Raw genomic sequence first — 17,331 nt, 5'->3', positions numbered from 1 at the left:
CTCCTTACTGTTTTCCTGTTTTAATCTCTTGAATGCCTCTTTTTTGCTATTTAACGCCCCTTTTACGTTCTTGTTCAACCATATTGGTTTCCTCTTATTTCTGGCCCTTTTATTCCCATACGGTATATATCTCTCGCACTGAGTATTCAGAATTCTTTTGAAGGTTTCCCATTTACTATTCGTATTCCTTTGATTAAGAACTTTGTCCCAGTCGATAAGTTGAAGGCTTTCTTTCAGCTGATCAAACTTCGCCCTCCTAAAGTTTAGTGTTTTTGTTGTTCCTGTAACGGGTCTGGGAGGCGGAACCTCTGGGCTACTATACAAGGGAGCGGTCCTTGTAAGGGAGCGGGTGGCGACCAGGCAGGCAGTCACAGCAGGTGACCGGGACAGTCTCTGGGTGTACGGGCAGGAGGTCACGGCAAGTGATCAGGGCAGTCTCTGGAAGAACGGGCTGGAGGTCACGGCAAGTGACCGGGGCAGTCTCTGGAAGAACGGGCTGGAGGTCACGGCAAGTGACCGGGGCAGTCTCTAGGTAAGGGGTAGGTACGACCTGTGATGGCTGAACCTCCAGGTAGGCTAGCAAGGCAGATGGAGGATGTGTGCTCCCAGGTGAGCAAGCGAGAGTCTCTGGAATAGCAGGTGGTCACAGCACGTGACGGCGGAGCCTCCAGGTAGGCAAGCAGGCAGGTAGCGGAGAAGCGCTCCCAGGTGAGCGGGCAAGAGTCTGGAATAGCTGGTGGTCACAGCACGTGACAGCGGAGCCTCCGGGCAGGCAAGCAGGCAGGTAGCGGAGAAGCGCTCCCAGGTGAGCGGGCAAGCTGGTCCATAGACAGACTGACCGGAGTTGTAAGGCAGACCGTCGGACCTCAGGCAAGCAGGCAGGTAGCTGATGTGCGCTCCCAGGTGAGCGGGCAAGTTGGTCCTTAGACAGACTGACCGGAGTTGTAAGGCAGACCGTCGGACCTCAGGCAGGCAGGCAGGTAACAGGAAATCAGGCAGGATTAGGACAGCAAGCTGGCAGGAATCTGGCAGGTAACTGGCAGGTAACTGGCAACGGGACCTGAGGGCTGAAGCAGAGTAGAACGGTGCAACAACATTGCTCGGGCACCTCCATTTTGGAGGAGGTGCCTTATATATGGTAAAGTCCTCCGGCCATTGGCCGGGGACTCCTTAGGACGGCGCGCGCGGCCCCTTTAAGAGGGAGGGAGGGTGCGCGCGCGCGCCCTAAGCACAGTGGCCGGGAAGGAGCGCGCGCTGCCAGCAGAGCGGGAGAGGGACGCCGGGCACGGAGCAGAGCGGTGAGGGGAACAGCGTCCCTGCCTAGCAGAGGGCAGGGACGCCGGCACTACAGTACCCCCCCTTTAGGCCCCCCCTTTTTTAGGCCAGATAGAAATTTAGCTAGGATGAGAGGGGCATGGATGTTCTCCCGGGGCTCCCACGTTCTCTCCTCAGGACCAAACCCCTTCCAATCTACCAGAAAAAAGGTCTTTCCTCTTACCCTTTTGGTGGCAAGAATGTTCTCTACCTCAAACTCGTCCTCAGCAGAAACCGGAGCAGGAGGCGTACCTGTAGACTTGGAAAAAGAGTTAAGCACCACGGGTTTGAGGAGAGATACATGGAAGGAGTTAGGGATCCGTAAGTTGGCCGGGAGTTTCAATTTATAGGCCACCGGGTTGATCTGACTGATGACCTCCAGAGGACCGATGAACCGAGGCCCTAACTTGTAAGAAGGTATCTTGAGTCGAACATATTTAGATGAGAGCCAGACTTTATCTCCTGGACGAAATTGTGGAGGATCCAGGCGTTTTTTGTCAGCGTGTCTTTTCATACGCTCGGATGACAGAAGGAGTGCGGACCGGGTACTCTCCCATATGGAGGAAAATTTGCTAACGAGAGATTCCGCAGCCGGGTTGTCCACAGAGGTGGAGACAGGAAAAGGAATCCGAGGATGCTGACCAAAGACTACAAAAAACGGGGATTTGGAGGAGGATTCGCTCTCGTGATTATTATAAGAGAACTCGGCCCATGGTAGGAGATCCACCCAGTCAGAATGGTGGGCATTAACGAAGTGCCGGAGGTAACTGGTCAGGTTCTGATTGATCCGCTCCACTTGACCATTGGACTGTGGGTGGTAAGCGGAAGAGAAGTCCAGGGTGACGTCTAGTAGTTTACAAGTGGCTCTCCAGAAACGTGAGGTGAACTGTACCCCACGATCCGACACGATGTGGAGGGGCAGGCCATGAAGACGGAAGATGTGGCGGATAAAGTCTTTAGCCAGCTCGGGTGCAGACGGAAGGCCTGGCAGGGGAATAAAGTGAGCCATCTTGGAAAAGCGGTCAGCGACCACCCAAATGACCGTACAACCGGCAGAGACGGGGAGATCAGTTATAAAGTCCATTGCTATATGCTGCCAGGGGGCAGCAGGTACAGGAAGCGGAAGGAGGCGTCCGGCTGGCAGATGTCTCGGGACTTTGTTGCGGGCGCAGGACACACAGGCAGAAACAAAGTCTATTATGTCCTTGTGCAGGGTAGGCCACCAATAGTGCCGGGCAATAAGCTGGAGGGTCTTTTTCTGACCGGCATGGCCAGCTAGTTTAGACGAATGGCCCCAGTGTAGGATCTTCTCCCGATCAGGTACTGAAACAAACGTCTTACCGGGAGGGAGACGATTTAGACTCACGGGAGCCACCTGCATTACTCTGGCGGGATCGATGATATGTTTAGGTTCTTCCTCGAGATCGGACACCAGAAAGGATCGGGACAAGGCGTCTGCTTTGACGTTTTTGTCAGCCGGGCGAAAATGAAGAACAAAATCAAAGCGAGCAAAAAACAAGGACCACCGGGCTTGGCGCGGGTTAAGTCTCTGGGCATGCTGGAGGTAAGCCAAGTTCTTGTGGTCAGTGTAAATTATTACCGGATGAAGAGCCCCCTCGAGTAGGTAACGCCACTCCTCCAACGCCAGCTTGATGGCCAATAACTCTCGGTCTCCTATGGAATAGTTGCGCTCAGAAGAGGAGAAGAGTTTGGAGAAGAAGCCACAAGTTACCATTCTCCCGGAAGATGATTTTTGAGTAAGTACCGCTCCGGCTCCAGAGGAGGAGGCGTCAACTTCCAGGAAGAACTGCTTGTTGCCGTCCGGGCGATGCAGCACCGGGGCGGAAGAGAAGGCCTGTTTTAGGGAAAGAAAGGCCTCCTCTGGTTCGGGCGGCCACTCTTTGGGATTAGTACCCTTACGGGTGAGCGCGGAAATTGGGGCAGTCCGGGAAGAGAAGTGCGGGATGAAGAGGCGGTAATAGTTGGCGAAGCCCAGGAACCGTTGAATAGCCTTCAACCCCTCTGGTCGGGGCCATTTCTCGATGGCAGACAGTTTCTCAGGATCCATTTGTAGGCCGGTCTGAGAGATAATGTAGCCCAGAAACGGAAGCGAGGTCTGCTCAAAGAGGCACTTCTCATATTTAGCGTAGAGATGGTTCTGCCTGAGCCTGAGCAGGACCTGACGAACATCCCTCCGGTGAGTCTGGAGATCCGGAGAGAAGACCAAGATGTCGTCCAGGTACACCACTACGCAGGAGTAGAGAAGGTCCCGGAAGATGTCATTGACCAACTCTTGAAAGACGGCAGGAGCGTTACAGAGGCCAAAGGGCATTACCAGATATTCATAGTGGCCGTCCCGGGTGTTGAATGCCGTCTTCCATTCATCCCCCTGACGGATACGAACCAGGTTGTACGCCCCACGGAGGTCCAGTTTGGTGAAGATTCTAGCCCCCCTCAGATGATCAAATAACTCCGGAATGAGCGGAAGGGGGTACTTATTCTTCACCGTGATCTGGTTAAGGCCTCTATAGTCTATACAGGGACGGAGAGAGCCGTCCTTCTTTTTGACGAAAAAGAAGCCTGCTCCCGCCGGGGAGGTAGATTTCCGAATGAATCCCCTGGCCAGATTCTCCTCAATATATTCGGACATCGACCGGGTCTCAGCAGCGGATAATGGATAAATACGCCCACGGGGAGGAGAAGTACCAGGTAACAGGTCGATAGGGCAGTCGTATGGTCTATGAGGGGGTAGTGTCTCTGCCTCCTTTTTATTAAAGACATCAGCATAAGACCAATAAGGAATCGGAAGTCCAGGTAGATTAGCTTGGGTAGGAGAAGGACGGACGGGATGAACGGGAACCAGACAGGTCTTATGGCAGCCCTGTCCCCAGCGAAGGACTTCTCCGGTCTGCCAGTCAAGAACGGGTGCATGTTTCTGGAGCCAAGGTAGGCCTAGCAAGAGGGCGTGAGAGAGTCCAGGCAGAACATGGAAGGAGATACTTTCAGAATGCAGCATTCCCACCTGCAGAGTAATGGATTCGGTGATGAGTTGGATGGGGCGTGGTAAGAGCCCCCCATCCACGGCAGCAACAGACAAGGGTACAGCCAGAGGTTTGGTGGGGATGCGGTATTTCTCTACCAGGGACTGTGAAATAAGATTCCCGGCTGCTCCAGAGTCCAGTTGGGCTAGTTCGAAATAACGGTTCTCCCCGTAGACGATTGAAACTGACAACAGCAGGGATGGAGAGGATTTATTCTTGTCTAGGTGGACCTCTCTGAGCGAACCTAGACACAGGCGTTTCCCGACCTCTCCGGGCAGGCACGGATCCGGTGCTCCTTACTGCCACAGTAGAAGCAGGTCCCCTCGGCACGGCGTAAGTCCTGACGGGTCTTGACCATCTTGGTCTGGTCGACCTGCATAGGCTCAGGAGGGTGTACCTGGTTAGAGACAGAAGGAGTGACGGGTTTCTGAAAAGTAGGAGCTAGACGTGGTAACCTCCTCTCACGGGTGACCTCTCTGGCACGCTCCTGGAACCGTAGGTCAATCCGGGTGGCAAGAGTTATTAAGTCATCGAGAGTGGTAGGAATGTCCCGACCGGCAAGTTCATCTTTAATACGGCCGGACAGACCCTCCCAGAAGACGGAAACCAGAGCGTCGTTATCCCAGGCCAGCTCCGAGGCAAGGGTACGGAACCGTATGGCATATTGGCCCACTGTGAGACTTTCCTGACGGAGGCGTAGCAACGATGATGCGGATGAGGTCTTCCGTCCGGGTTCGTCAAAGACTTTCCGGAAAGCCGTGAGAAAAGCAGGCAAGTTGGACACCAGGGGGTCTCCTCTCTCCCATAGAGGATTTAGCCAGGCCAGGGCCTCCCCGGTGAGATGGGACATGATGAATGCAATTTTGGCTCGGTCGGAGTTAAACTGGTGGGACAATAGTTCAAAGTGCAGGGTGCACTGATTTATGAAGCCCCGAGCCTGGGCTGAGTCGCCTCCGAAGCGAGGAGGTGCAGAAAGCCGAGGTCCGGGGTAGGATATCATGGTGTTAGTGGACAGCGGAGCTGCCGGATTGCGAGACATGGCACTGGCGGAGGTTGTTGGTGGAACAGTCAGAGTGTCCAGGCGAGTATTGACATTCCGCAGGTGACCCAGGATGGACTCCTGTTGGGACCTTTGACGGGACAGTTCATGACACAGGTCCGAGAGCGAGGGAGCTTGGGTGCCACCGGGTTCCATGGTCCGAGCAAACTGTAACGGGTCTGGGAGGCGGAACCTCTGGGCTACTATACAAGGGAGCGGTCCTTGTAAGGGAGCGGGTGGCGACCAGGCAGGCAGTCACAGCAGGTGACCGGGACAGTCTCTGGGTGTACGGGCAGAAGGTCACGGCAAGTGATCAGGGCAGTCTCTGGAAGAACGGGCTGGAGGTCACGGCAAGTGACCGGGGCAGTCTCTGGAAGAACGGGCTGGAGGTCACGGCAAGTGACCGGGGCAGTCTCTAGGTAAGGGGTAGGTACGACCTGTGATGGCTGAACCTCCAGGTAGGCTAGCAAGCCAGATGGAGGATGTGTGCTCCCAGGTGAGCAAGCGAGAGTCTCTGGAATAGCAGGTGGTCACAGCACGTGACGGCGGAGCCTCCAGGTAGGCAAGCAGGCAGGTAGCAGAGAAGCGCTCCCAGGTGAGCGGGCAAGAGTCTGGAATAGCTGGTGGTCACAGCACGTGACAGCGGAGCCTCCGGGCAGGCAAGCAGGCAGGTAGCGGAGAAGCGCTCCCAGGTGAGCGGGCAAGCTGGTCCATAGACAGACTGACCGGAGTTGTAAGGCAGACCGTCGGACCTCAGGCAAGCAGGCAAGTAGCTGATGTGCGCTCCCAGGTGAGCGGGCAAGTTGGTCCTTAGACAGACTGACCGGAGTTGTAAGGCAGACCGTCGGACCTCAGGCAGGCAGGCAGGTAACAGGAAATCAGGCAGGATTAGGACAGCAAGCTGGCAGGAATCTGGCAGGTAACTGGCAACGGGACCTGAGGGCTGAAGCAGAGTAGAACGGTGCAACAACATTGCTCGGGCACCTCCATTTTGGAGGAGGTGCCTTATATATGGTAAAGTCCTCCGGCCATTGGCCGGGGACTCCTTAGGACGGCGCGCGCGGCCCCTTTAAGAGGGAGGGCGCGCGCGCGCGCCCTAAGCACAGTGGCCGGGAAGGAGCGCGCGCTGCCAGCAGAGCGGGAGAGGGACGCCGGGCACGGAGCAGAGCGGTGAGGGGAACAGCGTCCCTGCCTAGCAGAGGGCAGGGACGCCGGCACTACAGTTCCCTTATTGATAACCCTACTGAAGGGCATTTTTCAACTCAATCCACAAAAAAATCAAGTCCCCACTCAGGTTCGTCATCTGATAGCGGAAGTATAGGGGGGCTTCCACATTACTGGTAACACAAAGGCTCTGGAAAAGTGAAATGGCACTACAATGTTTGGGCACTGCAATGTATGGGCACTCTAACGACAGTTTTGCAATTTTCACTCAGCAACATAAAGTGCTTCTTGTTTCTGGAAAACACCCATGGAGTCCTTGGGGTCAAATCGTCACTACACCTATAGATAAATTTCCAAAGGGGTATAATTTACAAAATGGGGTAACTTGAGGGGGGTATTCTGCTCTTACAGCAATTAGGGACTCTGTATATGGAGTCTGCAAACTTTTCTAGAAAAATCTGCAGTCCAGGAGGCAAATAGCGCTCTGTCCCTCCCGAGTCTCGCTGTGTGGCTAAGCAGTACTGTACAGTCACATATGGGATATTTCCACGTTGAGCAGAATTTGTGTGACAAATTTTGGTGCCATTTTTACCCATTTCTCAGTGTGAAAATGTAAAATCTGGGGCTAAAACAAAATTTTTGTAGTAAAAATGTAATTATTTTTTATTCACTGCCCAATGGTATAAAATTCTGTGAAACACCCGTGGTGTCAACATGATCACTGCACCCCATAGATGAATTCATTTAGAGCTGTAGTTTGTAAAATGGAGTCATCTATGGGGAATTCTGCTGTCCTGGCACCTCAGGGGCTTTTCCAGTGGGTCATGGCATCCACAAACCATAACAATAAAATCTGTACTATAATATGGCGTTTCTTCCCTTCTGAGCTTTGCACTGTGCCTGAAATGTATTTACCGATTACATGAAGGGTATTGGTGCACTCAAGAAAAATTGCACAACAATGTAGTTCTAATGAGGTCCATTTTTCCTATTAGCTCTTATTAAAATTAAAAATTTGGGGCTAAAACAACATTTTAGTGGTAACATGTAATTATTCTCTCTTCACCACACAATGGTAGTATAAAATTTCTGTGAGGCACATGTGGTGTCAACATGCTCACAGCACCCATAGATTAGTTCATTGGGGATGTAGTTTGTAAAATGGGGTCACTTATGAGGGGTTCCACTGTTCTGGCACCTCAGAGGCTCTGCCAAAGTGACATGGTACCCTCAAACCAATCTAGCAATATCTGCACTCTAATATGGTGCTTCTTCCCTACTGAACATTCCATTATGCCTCAAAAGTAGCTTTTGACCATATAAGGGGAATTGGCGTACTCAGGAGAAATTGCATAACAAATTGTACTTTTTAATTTCTCCTATTAACCCTTTTGGAGCCAAAGCAACATTTTAGTGGAAAAATGGTCATTTTCCATTGACTCAGCCCAATGTTATACAATTCTGTGAATCGCCTGAGGCTTAAAAATGCTTACCACACTCCTAGATGAATTCCTCAAGAGATGTAGTTTACAAAATGGGGTCACTTGTGGGGATTTCTGATTGTTTTGGCATGTCAGGGGCTCTTCAAATGTGACATGGCATCTGCTATTTATGCCATCCAAAATTGCGATCCAGACTTCAATTGGCGCTCCTTTCCTTTCGAGCCCTGCTGTGTGCCCAAACAGTAGTTTTATGCCACAAATGGGTTTTTGGTGTACTAATTAGAAATTTCACAACAAATTGTATAGTCCATTTTCTTCTGTTACCCTAGTGAAAATGAAAAAATTGGGGCTGAAGCAACATTTTTGTGGGAAAAATGTATTTTTTTCATTTTCACAGCTCAACGTTATAAAATTCTGTGAATCACCTGTGGTTTCAAATTGCTCACCATTGGTCTAATTAAATTCCTTTAGGTGTGTAGTTTCCAAAAAGAGGTCACTTGTAGGGGGTTTTGACTGTTTAGGCACATCAGTGGCTCTGCAAACGCGACATGGCGTCCGCTATCTATTCCAATCAGCACATATGGGGTATCAGTGTACTAATTCACAATAAAGTGTATGGTCCATTTTCTCCTTGTGAAAATGAAAACTTTGAGGCAAAAACAAAATTTTTGTGGGAAAAATTCTCCTAAACCAGGGGAGGAGGGGAGGGGAGGAGTCCTGAGGAGATAATTTGCATATTCCCAATGCATTTTGGGGTAAGTGAAGAGTCTCCGTGAGCTCAAAGAACACTGGATTTTGGCTGTTGGAGCTGAAAAGAGGACATCGGTAAACCGCGCGCCTGCCGGCGCGCGCATTTTGAAGCTTTTTTTTAAGCTTTTTTCACTGTTTTCAGAACATTAACAGTAAGAACATGGAAGAGTCCAGGAGCCATTTGGTGAGCTGCATATTCTGCTACATGTTCACAGACTTGCCAGTGGAAAAGCCAAACTTCACATGCCAGAAATGCAAGCTTGTGTCCCTGTTGGAGGAAAAGTTGCGAAATCTAGAAGAGAGGTTAACTACCTTGAAAATCATTAAGGAAGGTGAAGAGTTCTTAGACAGAGCAGAATTATCTCTTCATGATTCAGAAAGAGAAGAAATTCGAACTGCACCTGAGGAAACAGAGGAATGGAAGCATGTGACCCAGAGAAGCAGGAGGATCGAGAGGCAGTCAGCACCTATACTGCTCAGGAACCAGTACCAGGCTCTCTCGCAGGAGAACCATGAAGAAATACAGCAAGATAAGACTTTGCCAGCAATGAATAACCTTGTAAGCCCTCAGAATCCTCCTGGATGGAGAAAGAAGAATGTTGTGAAGAAAAAACGGAGAGTGGTGGTCATGGGGGATTCCCTGTTAAGAGGAACAGAGGCCGCTATCTGCAGACCAGACATAACCTCAAGAGAAATGTGCTGTCTTCCAGGAGCAAAAATTAAAGATGTGTCTGACAGGATATCAAGACTCTTCAGACCTACAGATCACTACCCATTCCTGCTAATACATGTGGGGACAAATGACACCGCAAGAAAGGACCTGGAAACCATCTGCAGTGACTTTGAAGACTTGGGCAAGAAAGTGAAAGAATTGGGAGCGCAGGTGGTCTTCTCATCCATCCTCCCAGTGGATGGCCATGGAACAATGAGGTGGAATAAGATTCTACAGGTGAACAACTGGCTACGTCGATGGTGCCGTCAACAAGGATTTGGATTTCTGGATCACGGAATGAATTACCTATACGATGGACTACTTGCTAGAGATAGGGTGCACCTTACGAAGACTGGAAAACATGTATTTGGAAGTCGCCTTGCTACACTCATCAGGAGAGCTTTAAACTAGAACAATGTGGGAAGGGAAGCAAAAGGCCAGAAAAAGCCATACAGCTGACAAATACTATTGAGATCTCTGCTACTGGAAGTGGAAAGGAAGAACAAAGACAAAACAATTTAAATAATAAAAATATGGGAGGAAGAGAAACCAATCACAAACTAAAATGTTTTTATACAAATGCACAAAGCATGGGCAACAAACAAGGAGAATTAGAACTACTAACGCAGGAAAAGAAATATGATGTCATTGGAATCACTGAAACTTGGTGGGACGATACACATGATTGGAATAAAAGGCTAAAAGGATACTACTTATTTGCAAGAAACAGACTTGATAAACGAGGAGGAGGTGTCGCATTGTATGTTAGAAAAGCGTATATCTGCACAGAGATTGAAGCTTCAGAGACTGGGAGTTCTGTGGAAACTGTTTGGGTAAGAATACAAGGAGAGAACTTACGGAAAGGACACCATTGTAGGCATTTACTACAGGCCACCTGGGCAAGCTGAAGATATGGATGAACTCTTTATGTATCAAATGACCAAGTTCTCAAAAAAATATGACGTAGTGGTCATGGGAGATTTCAACTATCCAGACATTTGTTGGGAATCTCTCTCAAGTAAAACTAACAGGTCAAGCAAATTCTTATCCTCTCTTGCTGACAACTTTATCTTCCAAAAGGTAGGGGAGAAAACAAGGGGATCTGCTACTTTGGATCTAATCCTTATAAACAAGGAGGGAATGGTTGAGGAGGTAAAAGTGGCTGGGACCCTAGGAGGCAGCGATCATGCTATTATAGAATTTTGGATAACTAGAGGAGGAAGACATGTGAAGACTCAAACTTCAAGGTTAGATTTTAGAAAGGCAGATTTTAAGAGACTCAGAAAGAGAATAGGAGGGATCCAATGGCTGGATGTCCTTAAGGACAAAAATGTCCAGGAAGGATGGGAAATTTTTAAAAATGAGATTCTCAAAGCACAATCGTTAACAATCCCGAAAAGTAGGAAGAATGGGAAGCATTTAAGTAAACCAGGATGGATGAACACAGAACTTAAACACATGCTAAAAAGAAAGAAAGAAATGTTTATTAAATGGAAAGAGGGAGGCATATCTAAAGAAGATTATAATGCAGTCTGCAGATCCTGCAGGGCAAGTATCAGGTTAGCTAAAGCTGACAATGAATTAAGGCTTGCAAGAGATGTCAAAAGCAATAAAAAAGAATTTTGGGGGTATGTCAAAAGTAAAAGAAAAGTCAAAGATGCTATAGGATTTTTACAGGATGAAAATGGAGAAATGGTAAGAGAGGATGTTGAGAAGGCCAAACTTTTTATTTCCTATTTTGCATCTGTTTTCTCTCAGAAAGAAAATGTAACATCAACTGATCTTCACTGTCCTTTTAAAGGAATAGAAGAATCCAAGTTATCTGTAAACAGAAAGATTGTGAGGGAATATTTAGCTAACATAAATGAGTTCAAGTCTCCAGGTCCAGATGAATTACACCCCAGAGTACTGAAGGAGATCGTAGAAGAAATTTTAGAACCACTCTCCATAATCTTTGAAAATTCTTGGAGAACAGGAGAAGTCCCAGAAGACTGGAGAAGAGCAAATGTTGTTCCTATCTTCAAAAAGGGGAAGAAGGTGGACCCAGGGAACTATAGGCCGGTGAGTCTGACTTCTATACCAGGAAAGATCTTTGAACAAATTATTAAACAACATGTATGTAAGTACCTGGATAAGAATGAAGTGATTAACCAGAGTCAGCATGGGTTTATAACTAACAAGTCATGTCAGACTAACTTAATTTCCTTCTATGACAGAATCACTGACTGGGTGGATCAGGGAAATGCTGTAGATATAGTATATCTTGACTTCAGCAAAGCATTTGACAAAGTATCTCACACCATCCTTATTGAAAAAATGACCAAGTATGCAATGGACCAGGCAACTGTTAGGTGGATTCATAACTGGCTTAGTGATCGGACTCAAAGGGTGATTGTAAATGGCTTCACATCCAGCTGGATGAATGTCTCAAGTGGGGTACCACAGGGCTCCGTCCTGGGACCTGTATTGTTCAACATCTTTATCAATGATTTAGATGAAGGAATTGAGGGTAAACTGATTAAATTTGCTGATGACACAAAGCTAGGAGGGATAGCTAATACTAGAGAAGAGAGAGAGAGGATTCAAAAAGACCTAAATAAACTGGAGCAGTGGGCAGCAACCAACAGAATGGTTTTTAACAGGGAAAAATGCAAAGTACTACATCTGGGCAATAAAAATGAAAAAAGCATATACAGAATGGGAGGAATAGAGCTAAGCAACAGTACATGTGAAAAAGACTTAGGTATACTAATAGATCATAGACTGAACATGAGTCAACAGTGTGATGCAGCAGCAAAAAAGGCAAATACAATTCTGGGATGTATTAACAGAAGCATACAGTCTAGATCACGTGAAGTCATTATTGGTCTTTACTCCTCTTTGGTCAGACCTCATCTGGAATACTGTGTACAGTTTTGGGCACCACATTTTAAAAAAGACATAGACAAACTGGAGCAAGTTCAGAGAAGAGCGACCAGAATGGTGACTGGTCTGCAAACCATGTCCTATGAGGAACGGTTGCAGGATTTGGGAATGTTTAGCTTGCAAAAAAGAAGACTGAGAGGAGACTTAATAGCTGTCTACAAATATGTCAAGGGCTGTCACATTGTAGAAGGATCATCTTTATTCTCATTTGCACAAGGAAAGACTAGAAGCAATGGGATGAAACTAAATGGGAGGAGACACAGATTAGATATTAGAAAAAACTTTTTGACAGTTAGGGTGATTAATGAGTGGAACAGGCTGCTACGAGAGGTGGTGAGTTCCCCTTCAATGGACGTCTTCAAACAGAGGCTGGACAGACATCTGTCTGAGATGATTTAGTGAATCCTGCTTTGAGCAGGGGGTTGGACCAGATGACCCAGGAGGTCCCTTCCAACTCTACCATTCTATGATTCTATGATTCTATGTATTTTTTTTCATTTTCACTGCTCAGTGTTATAAAATTTTGTGAAGCACCTGTGGATTTAAATTGCTCACCACAACTCTAATTAAATTCCTTAAGGGGTGTAGATTCCAAAATGGCATCACTTGTGGGGGGGTTTCCACTGTTTAGGCACATCCATTTTCTCTAGTTACCCTTGTGAAAATAAAAACATTGGACTAAAACAACATTTTTGTGGGAATTTTTTTTACATTTTATACGGCAGCCTGCCTGCGTCCAAATGTACGGTGCTTACCCATGCTGGCAAAAAATGTTGTGACTCTCTTCCTACCCCTTCTCTTAGACACAGAAACACTTTTTGCCTAACTGCATTCATAGAGCATAGGCAAGTGACCTTATTTCCAGGAAAAAAAAATAGCAATGTTTCTCTATTCTGATATAATTTAACTAAGACACTTGTGCTTTTATTAGAGATACACGGGGATATTTCATACCAGATCATATCTCAATATTCCAAGCCACTTGAGTTGACAATCATTACTTAGCATTGCTTAGGTAACACTGAAATTCATACACTAAGACAGCGGTTTTTAAAGTGTAAGGTTGGTCAGTAAGACATGGATCCCTGCAGAAAATTGCAGGTGGGAATCATACTCTGTATTGGCAGCAGACAGGGCCGCCATCAGGGTATTACTACCTTTACTGGCATATGGGGCTGTTCTTCTGCTCACCGGGCCACAGCAGTAGGATTCTGCCGCTTCAGTTAGGGTATGTGCTCATGATCAGGAGCCGCTGCGGGTTTGAAGCTCCGTGTATATACAGAGTCAAACCCGCAGCGGCCAGATGTTACAGCATAGTGGAAGGGATTTCTAGAATCCCATGGCCCCATATGCTTTGCGGCTGTTATACAGCCAAAAAAACCTCACGGGGATTGGCTGCCATGCGCGAGCGATCCCGCATGTTTTTTTGGGTGTCTAATAGCCATGAGACATGCGGGGTGGAGACTCTAGCATCTGCGATACATGGTGCATACCCGAGTACCCAATGCAATCTCAAGTAGCGAGCACTTGTGCTCAAGACTAATGACATCTTATTCAATATGATGACCTAATGTTATCAAATTCTGTGTCGTACCTCTGGGTTCAAAATGTTCACTATACCCCTTGAAAAAATCCTTGAGGGGTCTAGTTTCCAAAATGGTGTCACTTGTGGGGGTTTTTCACTGTTTAGGCACATCAGGGGCTCTCCAAACGCGACATGGCATCCGCTAATTATTGAAGCAAATTTTATATTCAAAAAGTCAAATGGCGCTCCTTCCCTTCCGAACCCTGCCGTGCGCCCAAACAGTGGTTTTCCCCCACATATGGGGTATCGGCGTGCTCAGGAGAAATAGCACAACAAATCGCATGGTGCAATTTCTCCTGTTACCTTTATGAAGATGCAAATTGGAGGCTGAAAAACACTTTTGTGGGAAAAATTAGAAAATGTAATTTTTACGGCTCAATGTTATAAACTTCTGTGAAGCACCTGGGGGTTCAAGGTGCTCACCACACAGCTAGATAAGTTACCTGAGGGGTCTAGTTTCCAAAATGGTGTCATTTGTGGGGGGTTTCCACTGTTTAGGCACATCAGGGGCTCCCCAAACGCGACATGGCATCCGCTAATTATTCAAGCAAATTTTACATTCAAAAAGTCAAATGGCGCTCCTTCTCTTCTGAGCCCTGCCGTGCACCCAAACAGTGGTTTTCCCCCACATATGGGGTATCAGCGTGCTCAAGAGAAATTTCACAACAAATTTTGGGGTCCATTTTTTCATGTTACCCTTGTGAAAATAAAAAAAAATTGGGTCTAAAGTAACATTTTTGTGAAAAAAGTTAAATGTTTATTTTTTTCTTCCACATTCCAAAAATTCCTGTGAAGCACCTGAAGGGTTAATAAACTTCTTGAATGTGGTTTTGAGCACCTTGAGGGGTTCAGTTTTTAGAATGGCGTCACTTTTGGGTATTTTCTGTCATAAAGGCCCCTCAAGGTCAATTCAAGTGATGTGGTCCCTAAAAAAAATGGTTTTGTAAATTTTGTTGGAAAAATGAGAAATCACTGGCCATCTTTTAACCCTTATAACTTCCTAACGAAAAAAAATTTTTGGTTCCAAAATTGTGCTGATGTAAAGTAGACATGTGGGAAATGTTATTTATTAACTATTTTGTGTGACATATCTCTCTGTTTAAGGGCATGAAAATTAAAATTTTTACATTTCTAAATTTTCGCCAAATTTTCGATTTTTTTCACAAATAAACGCAAGTCATATCAAAGAAATTTTACTACTATCACGAAGTACAATATGTCATGATAAAATATTCTCAGAATCAGTGGGATCAGTTGAAGCGTTCTAGAGTTATTACCTCATAAAGTGACAGTGGTCAGAATTGTAAAAATTGGCCCAGTCATTAACGTGCTAACCACCTTCGGAGTTAAAGGGGTTAATGATCAGTATTGTAGTATTCAGTCACTATGTGGTGGTAATATGTGATCTGGTCACGGTGTGGCGGTATTTGTCCCTTGTATGTGGAATTATTTGGTCACTATGTGATAATATGTGATCTGGTCACAGTGTGGCGGTATTTGTCCCATGTTTGTGGTATTATTGTGTCACTATGTGGTAGTAATATGTGGTCTAGTCATGCTGTGGTGTTATTTGTTTCTTGTATGTGGTATTATTCGGTCTCTATGTGGTGGTAATATGTGGTCCAGCCATGGTGTGACGGTATTTGTCCCTTGCTTGTGATATTATTGTTCATTTTAAAAAATGTATGTGACTCATTCCCATAAAATATCCAATACTCTTTTTAGGTATATTTTTATTTATTTTTATTTAAGAAATCTTTAATAGTTAGAGTAGGGCGGGCCAGAAGAGTTTACCTTGTTCTGGTCTGGTGGCGGCTTAAAAAATCTTTTGGCCAAAACAAAAGCTGCTGGCTATGTATGTGTATATCCTATAAGAGACATGGAGTCACAGGTCCGTGATAGTAAAAAAATGTCACATTTTATTATGCATAAATCAAAATAAATCACATAATCATAATCAGAAAAAAAGTCAAAAAAAGAAAAGACACAGGTGTTTGAAACTACTGGGCCACTGTAACGGGTCTGGGAGGCGGAACCTCTAAGCCCCGAGCTTGAGCGGAGTCACCTCCGAAGCGAGGAGGTGCAGAAAGCCGGGGTCCGGGGCAGGATACCATGGTATTGGTGGGCAGCGGCGCTGCCGGGTTGCGAGTCATGACACTAGCGGTGGTAGCTGGTGGAGCAGTCAGAGTGTCCAGGCGAGAGTTGACATTCCGCAGGTGACTCAGGATGGACTCCTGTTGGGACCTCTGACGGGACAGTTCATGACATAGATCCGAGAGCGAGGGAGCTTGGGTGCCACCGGGTTCCATGGCCCGAGCAAACTGTAACGGGTCTGGGAGGCGGAACCTCTGAGCAACTATACAAGGGGGCGGTCCTTGTAAGGAAGCGGGTGGCTCCCAAGGAAGACGGGCAGGTAGTCACGGCAAGTGACAGGGACAGTCTCTGGGTAGAAGGGCAGGTAGTCACGGCAAGTGACAGGGACAGTCTCTGGGTAGAAGGGCAGGTAGTCACGGCAAGTGACAGGGACAGTCTCTGGGTAGAAGGACGGGTACTCACGGCAAGTGACAGGGACAGTCTCTGGGTAGAAGGACAGCAGGCAGGTGGCTGGTGAGCGCTCCCAGGTGAGCGGACGAGAGTCTTTGGACAGGCAGGTGGTCACGGCAAGTGACGGCAGAGCCTCCAGGTAGGCTAGCAGGCAGGTAGCAGGTGAGCGCTCCCAGGTGAGCGGGCAAGAGTCTCTGGACGGGCAGGTGGTCACGGCAAGTGACGGCAGAGCCTCCAGGTAGGCTAGCAGACAGGTAGCAGGTGAGCGCTCCCAGGTGAGCAGGCAAGAGTCTCTGGACAGGCAGGTGGTCACGGCAAGTGACGGCGGAGCCTCCAGGTAGGCTAGCAGGCAGGTAGCAGATGAGCGCTCCCAGGTGAGCAGGCAGGCTGGTCCATAGACAGACTGACAGGTGTCGGAAGGCAGACCGTCGGACCGCAGGCTTGCAAGCAGGTAAACGGATATCAGGCAGGTATCAAGCAGGAATCTGACAGGTGACTGGCAGGTAACAGGCAAGAATCTGGCAGGTGACTGGCAGGTAACTGGTAACGGGACCTGAGGGCTGAAGCAGAGTGAAGGCTTTGCAACAACATTGCTCGGGCACCTCCATTTTGGAGGAGGTGCCTTATATATGGTGAAGTCCTCCGGCCATTGGCCGGGGACTCCTTAGGACGGCGCGCACGGCCCCTTTAAGAGAGGGGGAGCGCGCGCGCCCTAAGCACCGTGGCCGGGAAGCAGCGCGCGCTGCCAGCAGGGCGGGAGGAAGACGCCGGGCATGGAGCGGAGAGGTGAGGGGAACAGCGTCCCTGCCTAGCAG

The sequence above is a fragment of the Phyllobates terribilis genome, unplaced genomic scaffold (assembly GCF_046119375.1).
Source record: "Phyllobates terribilis strain yellow unplaced genomic scaffold, ASM4611937v1 Scaffold_4__5_contigs__length_816908805, whole genome shotgun sequence".
NCBI classification, from domain to species: Eukaryota; Metazoa; Chordata; class Amphibia; order Anura; family Dendrobatidae; genus Phyllobates; species Phyllobates terribilis.
The sequence above is the reverse complement of the archived record's forward strand: the minus strand, read 5'-3'. Positions refer to the sequence as shown.